We start from the raw sequence: 6828 nt of genomic DNA, 5'->3' as shown, positions 1-6828 counted from the left end.
TTGGAAAATTCCACTCTGTTCCTTTGAAACCTAGAGCTGAGATGAGAACTGTTATGGGTATGATAAATCCTATGGCACATTCACAAATAACCCACACTTATGCTCTTGGATAATCTCAGCAAGTTACTCAAGTAATTACAGTTGGCTTGGTGGTTTTAACTGTTTTTAGTACTGTTCCCTTATCTTAAATTACGGAAGAGGCAAATTATGTGCTCTTTGCTAGCTGCGGCGTTCCTTTGCAGAAGCACTGAACTTCAGGTTAGCATGCCTACAAATAGCTCCTTTTAAAAAATTTGTAGCATGTTCACACAGAACACACTTTATAACAACAGTTACCTCACAGCTTATGCTGATGTTTGAGGCACATTATCTGTCAATGCTGCTACATACCCACCTACATAGCACTAGGATTTTGCTTAATTTTTAAATACATGATACTTTATTGAGGGAGGAATTGTCAAAATTGACTAAAATGAGGTGACCTAGCTCCTATAATATTCGGAATAGATTATAATATAGTACTGTAGGATTATTCACGCTACGAATCCCATCGAGTGCATAGTAGCCACTTGAGATAAATACTTGAAATTTACTAATTTCTGTAGACACAAGGGCTCAAACAGGCATTACAGACTCAGTGTGGTTTCTACAGTAATTAAAAATATTTTCATTTAATGGCAAGATATTTTTGCTCTTGTTCCAAGAACACACCACTGCAATTCCAGTGTCTTACGCTGAATGCTTTGTTTTAGCTTTTCACAAATCCTAAGCGGCCAAAATACACATGATTTCAGTGGATTCTATTCCATGTTTCCTATATAAACTAAAAGACTTATAAATGTAGCAAAGAAGAGAAACTGTATTACATTATTAAGTCCCCTCCTTCTGGAAAAGTTTACCTCTTGTTTCTGAGAAATAAACATCTTGGACCTTCAGTCAACACCTGAGATATTCAGATGCATTAAAAAAGTCACATAAACTTCAGTAGACCCAACTATACGATGAGAGATCTCTGATCTGACTAACTCATACTAAGTATACTGATAATGCTCTAAAGGAAGATCACAATGCAGTATGTTTATCTGAAGTGAGAGTATAATTTTGCTTAGGGCGGAGAACTGCAGACGCGATATACTTTGGAAAAACAGATTAAAAGATGCAGTAGTCAATGCAACCTGACAAATTCCTAACACCAGAAAAAAATGGTCTTCAGAAATAATTCCATCAGCTGCATTAATAGAATCAGGTTTTGGAAGGTATGAGGCAGTAAAATCCAGATGATGGAGAATTTAAACAAGGAAAGGAAATCTTCCTAATCCTCAGTATTGGTTTACTACCTCATTTGGTTAAATTAGATCATCTGTACCAACTGCCGCCTTCTATGCAATCCCAAATGAGCACAAATACTAATACTGATCTGTCTTCCTTTGTGTTTTGTTTATTTAATGGGATTCATTGTTTAAATTACTTTAAAAAAAGTTTATTGCTAGAATCATAGGAAAAACATTCAGTGGGAGGAAAATAATTAAGGAGAAAATAGGTATATGAGATCAAGGGCTTCCTTCCCCCCTGCCAAAAAATAGATTAAAGTGGATCTTGATTTTATCTTGTAAGTACAAGTCAAAGATATATTGTTGGCATGATTTTGCTTTCATTTAATGTTTTTGTAACACAATTAACTTGAAAATACAAGTCCCTTTAACAATACCTATTTCTATATAGCAAACACGGATTTAAAAATCTTGGTGAGGGAGTGGTAGGTGGCTAAGTAAATACACAGGAACCCCAGTGTTGTGTCATGTAACAAACTGTAATAGTGCTTCAAAGTTTTGGACAGATTTCCTTATATTATTGGTTTAGGGTGTAGCCGTGTGGAAAATTGTAAATGTTGTCTTTTGGTATTTACTTTACAACCCTTTGTAATCTTCGGCTATATTTATAGTTTAAACTGGGAAGAAATCAAAATTAAAGAGGCCTGTTTGAGCATCCTTTGTAATCAAGTGTTCTTCCCACTTCTCCTTAAAATAAAGGCAAAGCCTGCATGTTTGGCTGTCCTGGGAGACCACCCCAAGAGTTTACGAGTCATGACCTAAAGTGAAATTGGAAGATATCTTTGTGGAAAAGCAGAAGTTTCAGGACAAGGCAGAAAGGAGCCATGCATAAATTAGCTCATTTTTGTGAGGGGGAAGGGGGCTATTTTGTTTCGAATTGGGAGATTCAACTAGAAAGAGGAGGGAAAGGGGGAGTTTTTCTTGGCTAGGGATAATATACTAGTGACCAAAGATATTCCTAAGGCGCTGGGGTTGCCACTCACTCTTATCTCAGCGGCGCAGCGGAGCGCTCCGTCCCCACAGCCCACTCCTGGCCAGAGGCGGGCAGAGGTCTCGGGCCTCCGGGCCAGGCCGTGGCGGCCCCGGGCCCCTCCGCCGCCGGCTCCTGCTCTCCTCCGGGGCTGCCCGCCACGGGGCTGCCGCGGTGCCGCGCCGCTCCGCTCCACGCAGGGCCCCAACGGCCGCCCAACGGCCGCCGGCGCGGCGCGGCGCGGGCCGGGCGCACAGTGCCCTCTGCTGCCCCCGCGCGCCGCCTCGCCCGCCCAACGGCCGCCCAACGGCCGCCCGCACGAACGCCCCGCGCGCGGGAGCAGCCGCTCGCTGGCCGCGGCAGAGGGGCCTGGCCCCGGCAGCCGGGCGCCGGGACTGACTCGGAGGCCTCCCAAACAGCCTGCGCCGGCGGCCTGGGCCAAGTGCCTCTGGCGCGCAGCGGGGGCGAGGCCCGAGCGAGGGCCCCGAAAGGCGCGCCAGGAGGCAAGGAGGCCCTGCAGCCCCCCAAAGGTGAGAGGCCGCTTCGGCAGCCACTGCGGCAGGCTCGGCCCCCGTGGAGGTGCTGGCGCAAACGAATCCTGCCTACTCCAGCCGCACTGGGGAGGCAAGACAAAAGAGTGTCCCCGCGTCCAACGGGAGGTCGCCTCGGTGCAGGCATGGCTCTTCCACGGAAGTGAGTCCAGTTAGTGACTGCGATAGAGGCAGTGCCCCTGCAGAAGGCACTTACAGCCAGAGCTGAGCCTCCCGGCAATCAGGGGCACCAAAACACAGAGCCCAAAACAGGGTGAAAAATAGGCCATAAGCTACTTTATTTAGACTTTGAAAATTGTTTCCGCCATAAATAAGACAGCCAAAGAACTGCTTTTAGATTTTGACTTTCACCTGTTACTTACAACATACTCAAGGGAAGGCTTATGAAGAGAGACGTTTTTTATTAGACCAACTGCTCTTGCTGATGAAAACAGCTAAGCCTTAGGGCAAACAAAAGCTTCAGGTGTGTGCAGCTGTGGAAAGGTGTCACAGGTACGTAAATTGTAGGAGCTCCTTCCCATCCTGCCAAACACTCTCCAGCTAAGACTTCAAAGGTGTCATTACCTAGGGAATTCCCTGAGGAACAAGGTGTGTTTTAGAGTGGTGTACAGGAGCTTTAGTAAAAGAGGTTCCATCTCCAAACCATCAGTATAGTGAAAACAAGACCTCATTTGCTATAATGGAAACAGAAGTAGAATTGGACAAATAGAAAGACAAAGATTTACCTGCCATAGCAGCTTTAGAAATGTCCCAGAACTGCGTAAGAGCAGCTGAGTATGGGGTAAAAGAAACAGAGTAGTAATGTTTCCTAAAGCTTCAAGTAAGTGAGTAGACCTTATCGCCAGCTAACCTCTGACCAGATGATCAGGCAGATCACAACTGCATTTCATTTAAATTTTATTCTTTTATATTTGGACTGACTTCTTGTCATTCTCTTTTGCTTCCTTCAAGGCTTAAACCTTTTCATCTGTTTTTCTAAACAGAACACAGGATCAGAAAAGATTTCATGGGCTGTGGAGTCCACTTCCTTCTTGCAGCAGTTCAAGAGGTCATATAATTCCATTTGTAAATTTATCAAGCTTTGTCATAAAAACATGTTTCTTTTTTGCCTCCATACTCCTACTGGGAAGCTGTTGTGGTACTTTATGTCCCAGACAGTTGGAAACAGTTTTCTAATTTCCATGCTATATTTTCATGGCAATCTTATATTCCTGTGATCTTATGCTAATAATGCTTTCTACCTTAAGTACCTCTCTTTTCAGTGTTTTTTCTTATTCTCCTTTATCTCCAGTATATTTGGAGAACAATAATACTTCTTTTCTCATTTTTTCCTCACTATGCTAAATAAGGTAAACCCTTTTAATCTCCTCTATCAGCATAGTCCCCCATGTTACATTATTCCAGAAAAGGTCACACTGGAGTCTTACATAACTGATTGCATACTTGCCTGTCTCTAGGAAAACCTTCCCTTTTCATACTTTCATCTCCCTGGTAGCACATAGTTCTGCTGCAATTGATGAATATACTGGCTTTTTTTACCTAAGTGTCTTTTCTAAACCATGAACCAGTGGATAGCAGAAAATTCCTGTTGCTAATTCCAAAGCGTACAACGTTATTCTTTGTGCGTTTTAACATCATTCCCTTTCTGTAACTGAAGTTCAGTGACCTTTATGATATTCTAAGCTTTTTCTAGTTTGACACTGCCTCTGAACTTTGTAATCAGAAAATGTTGTAAGCACACACTTATGCTGTGCCAGAATTAGCTATGATACTATCTACTATTTTTAGTCTCCAAACTAATCCTGGAGAATTCTGCTGGTAACTTTCCTCCAAACATACACTTCCCCATTCAACACAACAGGTTGAATCTTTGTATCTTTTCCCCAGCAGTGAAGATAGTACAGTTCCTCCTACACCCAGAAATTTGTGGTTTTCTCTCACTTTGTATGTGATTTAACTCTGATTCCAGTTAACTTCCTACCTTTAAATTCTTACTTTCTCTCACATTGTATGCTTCTTCCCATTGTGTGTTAATTTTTGATGGGCTAATATATCAAATGCTTAAATAAGCCCTTTAATAGGCTTATTGGGCTTACCTTAACTAGAAAAAGATGGGGTTGTTCTGTATTAGCCTTATCTGAAAAAAAGATTACTCACATTATCCACTTTTGGTAAAAAAAGATATATATATATATATTATTCACTATTTCTCAGCTTTCTCTGCTGTATTATTTTTCTTTCATATGCTATATGTCCTAAAACCTTTTGTACTAATAAAGTGAGTTTAATCTTGCAGTTTACTTGTTTACTTCCTGTTTCCTCTCCACACTCTCATTTGTTAATTTTTAGTAAAACAATACAGTACTTGCCTTGTTCCCTTTATTAACCAGCCCTCTGCTTTTCAGTTCGCTGTTTGAAATCAGGAGCCATAGTTATGGATTTTTTCGAATTTTGTCATTCCAAAAATAAACTCACTGAGATGTAACCTGCTATTAGAAGCGGAACTGAACTGCCTAAAGAAGCAACCGTACAGGCTAGTTATGCCAGCAGATCTAAGAGGAAAGATTACTTTACTTGTATGTGGTGGGAGAGAGGGAGGAGTAGAGTGCGCAGTTGTGTTCTCAGAAAATGTTACCTTTTCGTTGTTCATATTATCTTGGCCTTCTCAGACATATTTTCTAAATAGTACATGCTGGTTTTCCTTGTATCTACACCAAAATAGGAAAGATGTGTGGTAATTTCTTAGCTGGTTCACCTACAACTTGAACGACCTAAGCGCTGAACTGCTTTAACATCTTGCAGTCGCCAAACAGGAGAGGTTTTGCTTTCTCTTCCTTCCTTCTCTTTTTCTCCCTCCCATTGCCTCCTTCTTCTCTCCCTCCTCACCTTGCTCACAGCTGGATTGTATTTGCCTCTTCCTTACCCTTGTTCTGGTTCCAGCTAGACCCTTCTGTGAGCTGCTGCTGATCACTAACATACCAAAAAAACATCAAGTATGTATTTTTCTCAAGTCATACTCCTTCTTGCAGTAGCATATGTCCACTCTAAGATCCAAGAAATTCACCTTATCTTTATTAAATTAGTTACTGTGTTGGATTTTTGGGGGGAACTTAATTTCAAAATTAGATTAGAAAGATTGGAGAAGGCATGTACCTTATGTTATAAAAACAGTCATTTAAAATTTTGTTAAAGGTAGAGTTTCTACTAGTGGTGATGACATAAATGTTTTAAAAATGACTTTGAAACTACTCCACCTTATTTAAAACTCATTTGTTCTTTTTGGAAGGAACTCAGAAAACAAATGCTCTGTTTAAATCAGTTGTGGTAGAAAGGTTACCCTCAGTGAGTGGTAACCAGGACATAAATAGGACTCATTTGGGATGTCTGCCTAACAGTCACCAAACCCTTAGGGGGCAGATCTAAACTAGGGAATAAAAGGAGGAGCCTTGCTATAACTGTATCTCATTTAAGTTAATCACTGGAATGCCTGTTTTTTCTTTGTCTTTGTCATTAGAAGTCACTGTGATTTACCTTAACAATTACTTATCAGTTTAGTCTGAATCATTCTTCCATGTTGTATACTATGTTCTTAAAAGACATTACTTTTTCAGTTGGTTATATTATCTCGGCCTTCTCAGATATAATTTCTAATTAACATTTGATGTTTTTTCCCCTGTATCTACACCAAAACAGGAAAGATGCATCAGCTGCATGGTGTTCTGACTGACCAACATTCTAGAGAATGTTGACAGAATGTGACAATGACACAAGCAAAAACAAAGATCCGGGTATTCCCATAAGGACTGGTACAAATCCTACTGCGTAACAGATACTTGAAATGGAATTTTTCCGTGTTGGCAGAGCACTGGAGAACTGAAACTTCTAAGGCCTCTGAAACTATTTCCCTCATAGCCTTTGTTTTATGTGAAATTAAAGCTTGTATTTTAGATTCTCACAGCATCCATCTCAAACTTAT

General features: G+C 41.1%; 1 protein-coding gene across 1 annotated transcript in view; it reads left to right on the top strand.

The window, feature by feature from the left end:
* Positions 1–2618: 2618 nt before the first annotated feature.
* The window catches only part of PAPSS1 (3'-phosphoadenosine 5'-phosphosulfate synthase 1), a 63271-nt gene continuing 59061 nt past the window's right edge, over positions 2619–6828 (top strand). The window contains exon 1 of the mRNA XM_067297595.1: positions 2619–2831. The gene's annotated coding sequence lies outside the window, so the exon portion shown is untranslated. The remainder of the gene's footprint in view (positions 2832–6828) is intronic.

The sequence above is a fragment of the Apteryx mantelli genome, chromosome 5 (genome assembly GCF_036417845.1).
Source record: "Apteryx mantelli isolate bAptMan1 chromosome 5, bAptMan1.hap1, whole genome shotgun sequence".
Classification (NCBI taxonomy): Eukaryota; Metazoa; Chordata; class Aves; order Apterygiformes; family Apterygidae; genus Apteryx; species Apteryx mantelli.
This window is presented reverse-complemented; position numbering and strand designations above follow the sequence as displayed.